This window comes from Physeter macrocephalus, chromosome 4, assembly GCF_002837175.3.
Source record: "Physeter macrocephalus isolate SW-GA chromosome 4, ASM283717v5, whole genome shotgun sequence".
Taxonomy (NCBI): domain Eukaryota; kingdom Metazoa; phylum Chordata; class Mammalia; order Artiodactyla; family Physeteridae; genus Physeter; species Physeter macrocephalus.
The window spans coordinates 11,926,802-11,944,274 of NC_041217.1; positions in this window are offsets into that span (position 1 = coordinate 11,926,802).

A 17,473-nucleotide genomic window follows, 5' to 3' on the forward strand; every position below is an offset into this window, starting at 1 on the left:
ACTGTAAGGTAACAACATAATTTAGGTTACTGGAAATCAATTAACTCTGCATGATACTTGAGAAAAAATTGGCTTATACAATTCCAGAAAGCAGAAAGCTTCATTTTTGTTTGTATAGAGTAGCTCACATCAAAGACTATTATTCGACTGGGATATATTTTTGGCTCCAACCTAGTAGAAAATAAAGACACTTTTTTTCTCTTTTATATTGTTGACTCCATAGTATCTCTCAGCTGAAGAAATTTCCACAAGATATTGTAGAATGTTCAATGCTTTGGGTTGCTTTAGGGAATATTGTTTTAAAAAAGATTAAACCACTGATGACTTTAGCTTTTAACCTCAGTCATAAATACAAATACTCTACAATAGCCTCACAATTTAAATGCAAATAATCTTTAAACAAAACTAATCTTGAGTGCTTTTATATAGTGAATGATAAATGGAAGGGAATTTTATAACGTGCGATAGTGAGCAACCCTAGTTTCTTTTTCACATCAATCATCTCTCCACGTGGATCAATAATTAAAATAGTTCAGTGCTTTTGAGGGAGCTGGGGAAAACAAGTTCATCATTTAGCTGCCTGTGGCATTACCTTGGGGAGAAGCAAGCTGAACCAAAGGGTAAGCGTTAATTGAAAAACGTGTAAAGGAAACTGAAGATGCTTCCTCTAGGTTTGCTTACCTGCAGAACCAAATCTGAGTTGTGCCTGGAAGGTCTAATTGTCTTGTCTAAAATAGTATATCCTTAATACGAAGAAAGTGCACATTTATTATAGTTGAGCTCTTTATATTGAAGGAATTAACATATTTTCAAAACATTACTTTCAGCAGAATTTTGTGATAATTAAAATAATATTTTACATAAATCCAACAGAAAGAAAACTTACATTTGGTTATTTTAATTGTTCATGATCTTACTCTATACGTAATTGTAAATTTAAAAATAGAAAATTTGTTGTCAATATATCCTTTTACTTCCAATATTTTTGAGACATAGAGATTGACAGCAAATAAATTAAAAAATTAAAATTGAAACAAGAGAATGTATTTTCTTACTAAATGGATCTAGGTTTCTTAGTGAAAAAGTTGATTTCAGGTCTGGGGCAAGGAAAATACACATTGATCCTGGATTATTTTGCTATACCAAAGTAAGAAAGAGTTCAAAAGATGACTGGGAGATATGTAAAGGACAAAGAAGCCAGTCTGAAGGGGCAACCACTGGCTAGTACATAATATCTAAATTCCTACCGACACGAACAAATGAATGAAAGTATGAATGAATAAAGAAAAAAGAAAGCTCTTCCTTATAGAATTAGATAAAAAAATATAGAAAGAATTATAGAGTCAAAAAAGAATCAATAGATGATAAACTTAGCTGGTCAAAGTTTGATAAGTAAAATTAGTTACTAATTAAAAAGACTCAAAGGCATTATTTCATCCCCATATCACCAAGAACAGTGGAAATGAATACAAGTGTTCAAATTGAGTCTAAAATGGACATGAGCAACTAGAACTGCTTTGATCAAGTATTTGAAATAATATTGAACTGAATCAACAGACTAAACATTTTAAATGTTTTATGATTATTTTTATTACTTTTTTAAACTGTGTTGCACTGGTGACATGTAGCACAGAGAAAAAGAAATGTCTTACAAAAGCCTCATTCCGAAGAGGGTGTTTTTTTTCCTCGTTTAATCTACTATTTGGTGTCAGTATTTGATAATAATAGTTATGTACAATCATAGTTGAGAGAGCTACCCAGAGAAAATTGCTGGGAGTTCTTTAGCTCAGGACTTGGAGACAAGAAACAGAATAATAAGAACAAACTGAAGAAGAAAAACTGGTTACATCTCACCACTCATTTAACTGTATATATATTTCTGAAGGATTTACAGTTGCATTTAAATATAAATCTCTAGTTTCTCTTCACAAAGAACTAGAGAAACTCATTAGCTAATTTTAACTGTGAGAATAGTTTCTTTTCTGGTATGGTCTGAAATCCTTCACTTCCATGTTTTAATGAAATATTTTATATCATCTTTTCTCCCTCCTTTACTGTCTTTCAATCAGTAAATTATTCAAAAAATAATAACTAAATCCTTAAGTGTTCCACAGGAATAATAAAATAAATAATAATACAATTTCTGTTCTGGAAGTTATAATCTAGTGGGAGAGAGATTTAAGGGAAAATTTGCATCACCCTGTTTTGTATTTTTTTAAATAGATCTTTATTGGAGTATAATTGCTTCACGATACCATTAGTTTCTGTTGCACAACAAAGCGAATCAGCCATATGCGTACCCATGTCTCCATATCCCCTCCCTCTTGAGCCTCCCTCCCATCCTCCCTATCCCACACCTCTAGGTGGTCACAAAGCACTGAGCTGATCTCCCTGTGCTACGCGGCTGCTTCCCACTAGCTATTTTACATTTAGTAGTGTATATATGTCGACGTTACTCTCACTTCACCCCAGCTTCCCCCTCCCACCCCGTGTCCTCAAGTCCATTCTCTATGTCTACATCTTTATTCCTGTTCTGCCCCTAGGTTCTTCATAACCATTTTTTTTTTAGATTCCATATATATGCATTAGCATATGGTATTTTCTCTTTCTGACTTACTTCACTCTGTATGACAGACTCTAGGTCCATCCACCTCACTACAAATAACTCAATTTCGTTTCTTTTTATGGCTGAGTAATATTCCATTGTATATATGTGCCACATCTTGTTTATCCATTCATCTGTCGATGGACATTTAGGTTGGTTTGATTTATGTCAGTTTTTAGTGCTATTTGCAAGGTATTCATAATCTGTATGCAGTTGTTTAAAGTTAACTTTAAATATAGTGTCACCACTTTGTTGTTAATGAGAGTTCTTTCTTCCAATAAGCTCTTTGCTTTTGCTTTTTAACCTGGAAATGACTGATCTGGATTTACCTTTTGTCCTGTCTCTGATTTGTAACTTTCTGCCTTCTGCCTGTAATGGTGTGGTTAGGGAGGTTATATTCTGTCTAGTTTTTTGGGAAGAGCCTCCCTCATTAGTCAGAAACATAGATATGCAGAGGCTGAAACTATTAAAATACCTCTATCTGTGTCACTTTCTACCCCACCCGAGCAGTTCAGGTTTTCCCTTTTAACCATTTCTTTTCTAACGTCATGCAGCCCTAATATTCCAAATACAATTTCCTATGAAATATGAAACCGTTCCCAAAGCCACTCTTCACACTTAACAACTTCCCTAGAGCATCCTCTGTACACTGTAGGGGAGGAAAAACTTTTCCTCTGCCTTCTTAATATATGTAGGTAGGGCCTGCAAATTAAACTAATAAATGACAGATTAATGAGATAAAAGGCATATAAATTTTATTGATTTAATATTTTTATATTTTTATATTCCGGGGCTTCCCAGAAAAGAAGTGAGAACCAAAAGAAGCAATTAGACTCAGGGGGTTATACAGTAAGTCCTATACATATGAATCTTCAAGCTGCAAACTTTCAAAGATGTGAACATGAAGCTTACTAATGAAGACCTGACGCAATTGGAGGCCCAGAGACAAGGATGAAGAGAGACAAGAGGAAGAAGTAACTGAAGAACTGAAGAGATTGACGACGCAGGAAAAGGCAAGGGGATTTTCTTTATTTGAGGAGGCACTGTTAGTTTTTGAGGCACAGGACCTGAACATAGAACAGTACACAAAGGTCGCAGCCACCGTTCAGAATGCAATCCAGTGCTATCGTGTCATCTATGACAAGAAGAAAAGAGCTACTACCCAGACATCACTGGATCGTTTTTTCAAGAGGGTAGATAGAATTGAATCCAGCAAGGAACCAGAACCTGTACCATCAACTTCAGGCATCAGTGAAATTGCAGCCTGCCCTCTGTCTCCTATTGCTGAGGATCCTTCAGCTCTACCATCTCCTACCTCCTCTCCCTCCTCCAGCCAGTAACTCTTCTTGCCTGTTCACTCGACGCCAGCCCCCGTACGCCAGCTTTTGTACTGTACTACTGTACTTTTCCAGGTACTGTACTGTAAGATTAAAAATGTTTTATTTTTTGTGTTTTTTAAATGTATTATTTGTATGAAAAGTATTATAAACCTATTACAGTACAGTACTATATAGCCTATTGTGTTAGTTGGGTACCTAGGCTAACTTCGTTGGACTTACGAACAAATTGGACTTACAAATGTACTCTCAGAACGGAACTTGTTCGTATGTACGGGACTTACTGTATACCATTTTTTAAAAGTGCAGAAAAAGAAGTGACTAGACAAAGAAAAAGGGGTTTGGGCTTCTGGGGATGGTACACTGGGGGCAGTAAATATATGGGTTAAACTAATGGTAGATAAGGGTTCCTTTAGCAAGCCTTGTTTATCCAGACTCACTTTAGTGCCTTCCCCAACTCTGGTGATAAGGATTCTTCTCTCATTCCTGGTAAGGGAGAGGGGTTATCTTCACAAGCAGAATTTAAGCCCTGCTTTTAGGTGAATAGGGAAAACTCCAAGAAGTCTGTTTTTCCTGCATCTCTTAAATCTCATATGTTTTCAGCTTAAAATAATCTTTATACCAACTCAGGTTCTGAGTGGGTCTCCACAAGACCAACATTATAGCACATGTGTTTCTTGATAATTCTGTAAAGGAATGCAATCCCGGCCTAAATCCCAATGGTGTTTTTCACAGAAATAGAGCAAATCCTCCCAATACATGTGTGGAACCACAAGGGACCCCAAAGAGCACAGCGACCTTCATAAAGGAGAACAGGCTGCAGGCATCTCTTGCCCTGACTTCAAATTACATCGTGAAGCTCAGGTCACCACGACAGGGTGGAATCGGCACAAACACAGGCACACGGTCCAGAGGAACCAAGCAGAGCCCAGAATTCACCCCACACGGAGGTGGCCGGTGAATTCATGACAAAGGGTCAAGCACACACCAAGAGGAAAGGACAGTCCCCACGAGAACCTGTGCTCGGAAACCTGGACACCACATACCACGTGCCATCTACACCGCCCACAAAACTGACGAAAACCCCAGTTTTCCACATCAAACTCATCCTGGGTCACTTGAAAACGGACACCCCGCCTCCCCCAGCCATCAGTCACTTACAGGAAGCTTTTCCTCACTTCTCCTCACTGTTTCCTCATCTTTTCCTCCTGGGGTCGCCTGGGTCCTCGGGAAACCTAGCTCCTGTCAGCTTGGATGCAGTCCTGTGTGGTCCTGAAGCCGAAACCCCAGCAAGTCCTAAAGAGACTGAGCCGCGGCCTCCGATGCCTAAGCCTTGGCATTGCCTGAGAAGACAGAACTCCTTTCAGCTGCCTTAGTAGCCAAGGCCAAGGGTGGAATGCGCATGCGCTGTGGGTCAGCGAGGTGGGCTGGGCCCCCTCGTAGACGGTGTGGGAAGTGCAGGCGCGCCTACCTCACAGGGCACTGTACACAGCGACCCCTGCTGGCAGAACTGCCAAATCCATCCAACTCTGGACATTGACACTGAAATGGGGACTCTAGCCCATCACTTTTCTACAAATACTTAAGGAACAAATAATTGAAAACTATTCGGCATGAAATGAATGTAGATGCAAAATAAAACACAAAATTCACTCACAAGTATTTGTAGACAAATTTTAAATGCAAAACTATTAAAAATTAGAGAAGGAAACATTGAAGAAAATCGACATGAGCCTTGGGTTTGGTCATGTAGATCATAAGCTTTGAGTTTTAACACACAACACAAAAAGGCAATCCAGAAAGAAAGACAAGGAATACCGTGAACTTTGGAAAATTCAAGATTTCTACTCTGTGAAAGACCTTATTCAGAAAATCAAAGACAAATCATGAACTGGTAGGAAAGCCAACACATATCTAATAAAAGATTTATCTTAAAATATACAAAGAACTCTAACACAGACAACCCCATTAAAAATAGGGAAAGATCTAAATGGACATGTGTCAAAGAAGGTACACAGATAGCATACAAAACTATGCCCAGAATCAGGGGGCAGAAAAACAATGGTCCAGTCCAACTCTCTGAGTCATGTGACCCTGTACCAGTCCTGTTCTTCCTGGAGGCCTCAGAGAGAAGGAGTAGTAGGAAGGGGACGAAAGCCACTTATGCTTAAACCTGACTCTAACCCTGACCATTCTCATGGTCTTTTAGTTCTCCTTGAATGTGATGACAGTATCATGCCTTTGGAAAAAGACTGATGCAAAATCAATATGACTCTTTACACTTCCTAAGTAAGAACTCTCTATGATGAACACTATCTAAAAAAATAAAAGTTTCTTACATCAGTATATAAAGACTTTTTGAGAATGTATAATACTATAATTCTAATATTGGCTAATATTGATTAAGTGTACATTATTATTCTATATTTTTCTAAACCACTTCACATTTCTAACTTTATGTAATTCTTATAATAGTACTATAGTTTGTCATTTTTATTATTCCAGTTTATAGATAAGGAAACAGAAGCACAGAATTGTTATGTAATTAGTCTAAAATTACACAGGTAGTAAGTGGCAGCTCTGGGATAAAAGAGTTATTTATACACGATCTTAATTAAAAGAGAGTTTAAATGTACATCAAGCATATCTTTCTGTATAAAGTACTCTTTCAAAGAGCTTTCAGAAATAATAAGGCATAAGTTTGAGTCAATAAAATGTTAGACTCCATAATCTCAACTCTTAGGATTTTCTATGCACTCCCGTATTCTAGTTCTGTATCTTTTCTTGCATCATCTTTCTGCTTTAACGATGAGCCTTGTTAAGAAAAAAAAAAAAAAATCCCTTTACTTCCAAAAGGATAATCACTAAAGGTTTTTACAAGGAATTCTCAGTAAAATCTGTGTCAATTTGTCCATTACTTTTATGCCCTTAGATTACATCTTTGTTTCATTCCATTATTAAAAAGATTACTGATTACTATATTCTCTTTAGGCAGTATCAGTTATACAGTCAATTAACTGGTAGAGCTTATAGGGAGAAAAAACTCTTTTAAGATAGTCACATTCCTTTACAACTGGAAAGTTAGGTTAACAAGAGAAGAACATACTGTACTTCATAAATTTCATTTGCATTTTTTTCCTGTCCTTTTATTCATGTGTTTAGACAGTAGGCTAAAATGTGCTCAGTCAGCCATGGAATAAAACTACATTCCCAGCCTTGAATTATTGTGCTCTCAGAGGAGATGGGACTTACTTTTTGCAGGGTAATCATTTTTTGAAACTATGTTCTGAGACTATCATATTCTACAATAATGAATCATTTTATATTGAGGAATTGCTGGACTACTTTTTAGTGATTCACTTTGGACTGCCTGGAAAAGACAAATAAAACCAATCAAACATAATTGCAGATGGAATACCCCACCTAAATTTTAGATATATGCATGATGTTGGCATGAGCATTTGAAATAGTCCAGGTTCTTTATGTTCAGGTAGCTACAACTGCCTCAATAACTGTCTGCTTTATAATTAAAATGTCTAACCAACCAAATGTTTTCAGCATTTTACTCAATGAACTACATTTCGCTGTAAATTTGCTGAAAGTAAAGATGGAATAATAAAATTAAATATGAAGAACTGAAAAAAGATCCAAACTTTCAGCTTTAAAAAACCTATGAAACCACATAAAATTAACTAGTAAATGTCAAGAAGGTTTTCATATATTTATGGTTAGAAAAGCCTGCCAGGCACATACAACTTTTGGGGAAAAAAACTCCTAAAATTGGCCAAAATATTCTCAGAAACAAAATATCACATCAAGATTTTCAGCCAGGATTATTTCTGTGGCATGTCTGTATAGATTCCCTAAGTAACATATGATTACTCTATGATGTTTTCAAAAATGCTGACTGCAATATAGATCTTTATATTCAGAATAGAAACTATCAAAACTAGCTTTCTTAGCTTATATAGACACAGCATGTCTTTACAGGATCAGAAGGTACTAGACAAGTAATATTTTCCCTAATAAAGCATTTAGTATCACAAAATAGAATTCCTAATGTTAATTTAGAGTGTTTGTAAAACACAAATGCATCAAAAATAGCACTATTATATGAAATGAATCAACATCAGTATCATTTTAAAAAAAAAAATAATACAGTCTTTTTACATGGAGAAAGATCTATAACACACACATACACACACACACAAACACAAACATGACACAGTTAAAATGGAAAACCACTCCTATAATACATGAAATATTTTGAAAACATAGGAATTAAAACATATTAGAAGTAGCTTCATCTATCATTTATCCTGATTCACACATTACAATTACTGTGCTTAAGTATGAAATGTTTTAGTATTATTTAACTGTATAATCATAACTGTGATCATTCATTGTCCATAAAACACTAAATATATGAATAAGCACCTTGATCAAGTACCAAGGAGGAAATTGTTTCAGATGACTAATGGCGAGGAGCACAGACTCTGCACCAAAGGAACACCTCCTACTGCTGTAAAAACATTTAATGACAATGCATTGGGCACCTTAAACTCCCGGTATCCCAACAGCAGGTTAGAGGGGGGAACATGAGAAAAAAAAAAAAACAACTTGTAAATTTATGGAGAGAACACAGCACATATTTTCACAGCAGTAAGAAATTGGAAGATTACTTGAAATTTTATTCTAGTCAGTAAATTTAGTCAGTAAATATCAATGCAATCTCCAACATTGTTCTTTAAATACTCACATGTGAACGTATAAATTGATGTAACTATAGAAAGGACATAAAAATATGATTGGGGTTTATATACTATTACACTAGGTTTATATAAACTAACTTAAAAGATATAGGAAAGATTGCACCTTTTCTCTGGAAATAATACCAATCAATTACAAATATGGTTGTAATTTATTTACAAAACAATAAATATAAATTAAAATAGTGAATGTGCTTTTATTAAAAGCTGGTGAGTGAAAAGTGGACTCAATTAGAAAGAAATTAAAAGTTGTAGAGAAACTACCTTCGAGAGTTTGAAGAGATTTATGAGGATTATATGAGTTTACATATTTGATGATGCCAGTGTTTCACTATGCTAAATTAAATTGAGAAATATATTATTCACATTTTTCTTCATGGAGATGTACTGTCAATGTATTTTTACCCTTAGCCTCTGAGTGTGATACCCAGTATCCAAGATGGTGCTCCATGATCCCTTCCTCCTGGTTTCACAGCCTGGAGTCCCTTCCCCTGTTACATCAGGGTTGGCCTATGTGACAAGTAGAAGATGGCAAGAATGGTAATGTGTCACTCCTGAGATTACTTTATCATCTTGATTGCTGTTTCTTTTGGATCACTTGCTCTAGGGGAAGCCAGCTGTGATATCATGAGCAGTCTTATGGAAAAGCCGACATGGGGAACTAGGCTCCTGAGCAGCAGCCAGCAAGGGATTGAGTCCTCCTGCCAACAGCCACGTGAGTGAACGTGGAAGTAGATTACAGAGCCAAGTCAAGTCTTCAGATGATTGCAGCCTCAGCCTACATTTTGAGTGACTTCATGAGACCCTGAGTCAGAATTATATATCTAAGCTCCCACCAGATTCCTCACCCTCTGAAACAGCGTGATAAAATAAATGCTTATTGTTTCGAGCTGCTAAGTTTTGGATTAATTTATTATGCAGCAATAAATAATACAAAGAGAAAAGTAATTTCAATCAGGTGAGGAAGAAAAGGGATAATGGTAAAAAGAAGGGAAATGCCTAGTCACATAAATTCTTGTTGCGTGTGAATACACATCTACAGTCCAATTTTTCTAAATAATGTAACATGATTTAGAGGAGAAAATAGTAGAATTTATAAAAAAATAATAAAGAATCATAAATCTATTACCCAAGTCCTGAAACATTTGTGAATGACACATACCTACCTGTGCAATCCTCCCAAATTTTCTCTACATATCTTTAAAAAATTTTTTGATTATCAATTTTTTGATAAGTTTAGTGAACATCCATCATCTCATATAGGTACAAAATTAAAGAAATAGAAAAAAAAAATCTGCCCACATGTCTTGTCTATAGCTGCACAGTGTGTTTTATACTTATGCATAATTTTATCACTATAGTGATGAACATGTATGCAAGCATGTATAAATTCTTATCACTATATTGTTTGCTTTGGAATTATATAAAAAAGTATTGTATTCTATGTAGTCTATTTGGATTTGTTCTTTTCACTCGACATTATGTTTCCATGATTCATCCATGTCATTGTATCATAATATTCATTTTTCCTGTGGAATAATATTCCATATAGTGAAGATATCAAAATTTTATTTATCCACTTTTTCATTCATGGACGTTGAGTTTGTTTCTAGGTTTTGTTGTTACAAATAATGTCATCAGGAGCATTCTTACACACGTCTTCTGGTCCATTGCAGCAAGATTGTGTCATGCATATAAGTGCAATTTTGGGGTCACAGCATATGAGGATGCTCAACTTTACAAGATAATGCTGAATTGTTTACCAAAAAGTGGTATCATTTAACATGCTCATTACTTAAGAATAAGGAATCTCAGTAATGTGAAGCTCTCTAATATTTGATATTGTCAGATTTTATTTTATTTCTTTTTCTGGTTAAATATTGTGAAATGGAAGCTCATTGTGGTTTTATTTTGCCCTGATTAAACATGAGGCTGATGAGGCTGAATGATTCTTTTTCTGGTTATTTTTTCTGCTGGGGAATGCCTGCTTATGACATTTGCTCATTTTTTTTTTTAATGGGTTTACATGGTAGTTTTTTTTTGTTTGTTTGTTTTTTTTTTGTTTGTTTGTTTGTTTGTTTGTTTTTTTTTTTTTTTTTTTTTTGCGGTACGCGGGCCTCTCCCTGCCGTGGCCTCTCCTGTTGCAGAGCACAGGCTCCGGACGCGCAGGCCCAGCGGCCACGGCTCACGGGCCCAGCCGCTCCGCGGCACGTGGGATCCTCCCGTTCCGGGGCGGGAACCCGTGTTCCCTGCACCGGCAGGTGGACTCTCAACCACTGAGCCACCAGGGAAGCCCGGTAGATTGTTTTAAAAATGACCCTCACAGTTTCTCTTATCCTAATGGCTTTTTAAAAATTAATTGATTAATTAATTAATTTTTGGCTGTGTTGGGTCTTTGCTGCTGCGCGTGGGCCTTCTCTAATTGCGGTGAGTGGGGGTCTACTCTTCGTTGCGGTGCACGGGCTTCTCATTGTGGTGGCTTCTCTTGTTGCGCAGCACCGGCTCTAGGCACGCGGGCTTCAGTAGTTGTGGCTCACGGGCTCTAGAGCGCAGGCTCAGTAGTTGTGGCGCATGGGCTTAGTTGCTCTGCTGCATGTGGGATCTTCCCCCATCAGGGCTTGAACCTGTGTTCCCTGCATTGGCAGGCGGATTCTTAACCACTGAACCACAAGGGAAGCCCTCCTAATGGCTTTTTAAAGCCACCTCTCCCAACAAAAGTTAGTGTCTGTGTTTCCTCCCCTCCAATCTGCGACTTACTCTGACACATAGAATGAGACAGAAGAGACAGTGTATTTCTTCTGTGCCTAGGCTTAAAAAGCCCTTAGAACTTCCCTTTCCACTCTCTTGGAGCCCTACGCCATCATGTAAAGAAGCCTGACTAACAAGGTGGATGGAGAAGCCACATGGAGAGAGGATCTAGGTGTGAGATTAAAGTGAGACAGTCCCAGCCAGTCAACCACTGAGCCACCCAAGTGCAGATGGCTGTGGTTCCTGTTTTGATCCGCAGCATTCTAGAGTGGTTTGTTATACAGGAGAAGATTATTAAAACATTAGCTTCCTATTATATATTCTTTATATATATATCATTACATGTATTATATATTAGCATATGTTATTTATATATATACTAATATTTTATAAGTTACATGTGTTGCCAATATTTTCCCAAGTTTATAGCTTGACTTTTCACTTTAAGATATTTTTGGATGAATTATATATTACATGTATTATATATTTTAGCATATGTTATTTATATATATATACTAATATTTTATAAGTTACATGTGTTGCCAATATTTTCCCAAGTTTATAGCTTGACTTTTCACTTTAAGATATTTTTGGATGAACAGAAGTTTTTGAACTTAACATTGCCACATTTTAAATGTTTCTTTTCTTTAATAATGAAAACTTTCATGTCCTGTTTAAGAAAACTTTTATCTTCCAGTATCAAAAATATACTCATCTATATTTTCCTCCAAACACTATAAAGCTTTGTCTATGGAATTTCAAATTTTAAGCCATCTGGGGTGAATTATGGATATGTTGTGATGGAGGAATTCAATTTCACTTTTCTTTTCATATAGATACCAAATATTTGCTGCTCATTTTGCCACCTCAGCCCTAAATCAGAGTGGCGTATTTGGTGGATCTATTTCTGGATTCACTATTTTGTTCTATATGTCAATTTGCCTCTCCTTGTATACTTTTTACACTGTCTGAATTACTATAACTTAAGTCTCTGGATTTAGTAAAGGCTTTTCTTCTTCCACATTTTTCTTCTTCAGAAAGATTTATTTACAGTTCTTTGCTATTCTATATAAATTTTAGAATCATTGAGTGTGTAGATCAGTTTGAATCTGTAGAGAAGACATGACATTTTTATGATATTCATTCATTCTATCTCTCAATATGGGGTATGTCTCATTGCTTTAGTGTTTCTATGATTTTTCAGGAGATTTACAATTCTCTGCACACAGGTCTTGCACAACTTTTGTTACACTAACTTCCAGGTATTTAATTTTTCTTGATGTTTAAACTTCTAAGTGTTGGTAGACTAATTTTTTTATTTTAATTTAAAAAAATTTTTAATTTTAATTTTATATTGGAGTACAGATGATTAACAATGCTGTGTTAGTTTCAGGTGTACAGAAAAGTGATTCACTTATACATATACATGTATCTATTCTTTTTCAAATTATTTTCCTATTTAGGTTATTACAGAGTATTGAGCAGAGTTCCCTAAAACTGTTTTGCATGTTTACTTACTATTTTATCCTATTTTCTTTAGTACTGATAATATATCTGTATCTTCTTCTCCTCATGCGAGCAATCACATCAACTGCAAACGATAATTAATTGCCTTCTTTCTAATTCTCATGCTTTTATGTTTCTCTTACCCTTTGCTCTATCACCTCCTACATTGTTGAATATAAGTAATAATGAACCTGTCCCTGTTTATAAAAGAAATGCCTCTCACTGTACTCATTTAGAGTTATATTTATTGAAAACATTTTTTACCTTATCTTTATCAGGTTAAATAATTTTCTCTGTATCCCAAATATTCTAAAAATTTCTATCTAAGCATTTTTAAAAAAAAAAGATTAGTTGTCAAATTTTACCTTTTCTTTTTACTTTTTAAACTTTTTTTTAGTGAGATGATCATAGGTCCTTTTCTTATAATTTAGTAATTTTCTTAACCACCTATTGATTTTTGAGTATAAGTTTGTTTTTCATTTCTACAAGATTTTTGTTCAGTCTATTTCCAAATCTATTTCTCACATTTTCTCTGTTGACTGTTTATTTAAGAAACTGCCTAATTTGTTTCTTTAAACATTTTATACATAGATATTTTATATTTTGTGAATGAGCTTCTAGACACAAATAATCCCTGGAGTTAAAACCATTTGTTTATTTTTTCTTTTAGAACTTCACTCATAGTTGCTGGGATTCTTGAGTGCTTGGTGATCTTTGACTGTGAGTGTACTTCTTTGACTAATTCTGTATGGGTTCTGGATCCTGTATTGAAGCTTTTTGGCAGAGAAGACTTGTTTTTACTGCTGACTCAATTAGTTATGTCTCAGGCTCAGTCTTCCTACCTTGTTGCTGTTCCAAGGTTTAGTGGCCTCAAACCAGTTATTAGGAATTCTTCCTGGGGCAACCTTGTCATTCCTGACTTCCTGTGAGTCCTGCAAAGCTCCACACAACTCTGTGCCTCCTTATTACTCAGACCTGGGTTACCAACCCAGGCAAAGTACCCAGGGTTCTTTCTTGGCTGCGTTATCTCCTAGTTGTCCTGCTTCATGGCCTAGGATGTTTCCCACACAAATAACTTTTATTTGTATGAAGACAGTCCTTAATTTTAAGAAAGCTAAATGGATTTTTTAAAGGCTGACAAAGTGCTAATTGAAGGGGATTGAAGGAGGAGCATTGTAAGTATAGCTGCCAGTATAATTTGGAAAGTGTACAATTTTAGCAAGTTGTTATTAATTTTATATTATAAGCTTAAACCAAGAAAATGTATCTTTCACTGATGCTATATGGCCACTGATGGTTGTCAGAGGGTTTGGGCCTTAGTGGTTACTCATATATGTCAACTGAGAGAAGCTCCTTTTTAATAAATGCTAATACGATTTTGGAAGGAGAGAGGAAAGAAAATGGCTGGCCCCATGATGACACTTAAAGTTTTTGTCTAGATGTGATACATATCATTTCAGTTTGTGTTTTATTGGCAAAATAAAATCACATGGAAAGTGGGTAGAGATTTTCCAAGTTTCTTTTTTTAATTGAAATATAGTTGATTTATAATGCTATATTACTTTCAGGTATACAGCATAATGATTCAATATTTTTACAGATTATCCTCCATTAAACATTATTACAAGATAATGGCTATAACTCCCTGTGCTGTACAATGTCTCCTTGTTGCTTATCTATTTTATACATAGTGGTTTGTATCTCTTAATTCTATACCCTTAATTTGTCCCTTCCCCCTTCCCTCTCTCCTTTGGTAACTACTAGTTTGTTTTCTATGTCTGTGACTCTGTTTCTGCTTTGTATATACACTCATTTGTATTATTATTATCTTTTAGATTTCACATATCAATGATATATAGTATTTGTCTTTCTCTGTCTGATTTATTTCCCTAAGCATAATATTTTCTAGGTCCATTCATGTTGCTGCAAATGGCAGAATTCATTCTTTTTTATGGTAGAGTAATATTCCATTGTGTATATATACCAGATCTTCTTCATCCATTCATTTGTTAATGGGCAGTTGGGTTGCTTCCATATCTTAGTTACTGTAACTGGTGCTGCCATGAATCTTGGGGTGAATGTATTTTTTTGAATTAGTGTTTTCATTTTTCCTGGATATATACCCAGTAATGGAATTGCTGGATCATATGGTAGTTCTATTTGTAGTTTTTTTTAAGGAACCTCCATACTGTTTTCCATAGTGGCTGCACAGATTTACATTCCCACCAACAGTGTAGGAGGGTTCCCTTTTCTCCACATCCTCACCAACATTTGTTATTTGTAGACTTTTTGATGATAGCCATTTTGACAGGTATGAGGTGATATTTCATTGTGATTCTAATTTATATTTCTCTGATGATTAGCAAAGTGGAGCACTTCTCATGTGTCTTTTGGCCATCTGTATGTCTTCTCTGGAGAGATGTTTATTTAGATCTTCTGCCCATTTTTTGATTGGGTTGTTTATTTATTTACTTTTTTTGATATTGAGTTGTATGAGCATGTTATACATTTTAGATATTAACCCCCTGTTGGTCATATCATTTGCAAATATTTTCTCCCATTCAGTAGGTTGTCTTTTTGTTTTGTTGAGGACTTCCTTTGCTGTGCAAAAGCTTTTAAGTTTACTTAGGTCCCATTTGTTTATTGTTGCTTTTATTTCTTTTGACTTAGGAGACAGATCATGGCCCAAATAAACAAAACAAGAAATGAAAAGAGATGTCCCATGTTTCTGAAGTGACAGCACTACAGGCTTGTAACTAATCCTAGTGGATAGAATATTCTGTCCTTCACTCATACATAATATACTGACCCCTACTCAAGGAAGACAACCCAAAAATCCATCACAGTAATTTATCATACTCCATGTTCAAGCTATTGGGAAAAATCTCATATCTGGTCTAAGTCTGGAAACTTATGAACTAAGAAGGCAAGTATCAATAATATACTCTCCACAAACTCAGTAAAATGTGGTAGATTTGGGACAGGATAACCATAGAAAACACAGACCATTTTAGAAGAATTCATTGGAGCCATACAGCAGTCTCTCTTCATAACAATAGTGAAATTCCAGCTGACAAATATTGGGCAGAGCACTTATTCTCGTATCCTAGAAATGGAAAATTTTCTTAGATTAGACTCAGATTCTACTTCCAGCAAATATCTTCCTAGTTCATTCTTTACCTCAGCTTGTCATCATGCAGAGCTTTTTTTTTTTCCTTTTTGATTATCTTCTCAGTTCTATGTTTTGGGGATGAGCCTCTTCCTCAACCTGGTTTTGAACAAAGAAGATAGGAGGCTCAAGGAAGAGTTTTAAGTACTGACTAGTTATAGTTTATCTTAATCCAAGATTGTGGTTCTTTATTCATCAGTGCAACTGTCTCAGAAACTTGCTAAGTGTATTAATTATTTTTTATTTCCGTCAGTTGCATGTGCTGAAAACCACACCCCCTGTTCTTTGGAGACATAATTAAATAACTAAATTGTGTGTAACTTGAACATATTGGCTCTCCCTTCTTTTCTTTTCCCTTAGACAATTGTTTTACTGAAAAGATTTTCTGGGTACCATCTTAATCCAGTCACAGTTTTTAAACATGGGTGTGGCAGCTACACCATTAATTTTATCCTAAATAGGAGGCTGAGATTTGATACCTCTTTGTGGCTAAAAACATTTCTTAATTGTATTTTTAACTATTTAAGTTTAAGAAGTTGTCTCTTCCAGCCTGTAAGTCTCTGAATTTCTGCTTTCATACTGGCCGACTCTTTTCAGAGCTAATTTATTTCTTTGCAGTACCTTGTTTAACGTAGCCAATAGTTACAAGCCTATGCTCTTAAATTCTCTTTGTCAGCCTCTGCATTCAGCAGGTCACCTGTATTGGTAAATAACATTTTATTAGAATACAGACACATCTATTTGTTTACATATCATTTATGGCCAGTTTCTTTTTTTTTTTTTAATTAATTAATTTATTTTTGGCTGTGTTGGGTCTTCGTTTCTGTGCGAGGGTTTTCTCTAGTTGTGGCAAGCGGGGGCCACTCTTCATCGCGGTGCGCAGGCCTCTCACTGTATGGCCAGTTTCTTGCTATGATGGCAGAGCTGAGTAGTTGTAACAGAGACCATATGGCCCACAAAACCTGACACACATCTAGTCCTTTACAGGAAAGTTTGCCAACCTCTGATCTAGAGCTATATACTTATTATAGGCAAGTGGTTTACTACATTTTTGCCACTGCATAACATAAATATCTCTGATATCTTTCATCAAATAAGATGAAGGCTGTGAATTGGCCATTTATTTTACTCATATTAAAGTTATTGGTAGTATTGTAAAGAGCAGATTCAGTGGAGGAGCTAAGTGAAAACAGTCTATCAATGAGGAGAAATATTAAGTTAAAAGTGAGGATGGCAGAGAAATTTGAGGAAAGAAGAGAAAATGTAAAATAGTTGTCTATAATAGTAAAAGTTTAAACAGAAGAGGAAAGTATGATATGATTTCCAGGAAGAATTAAAA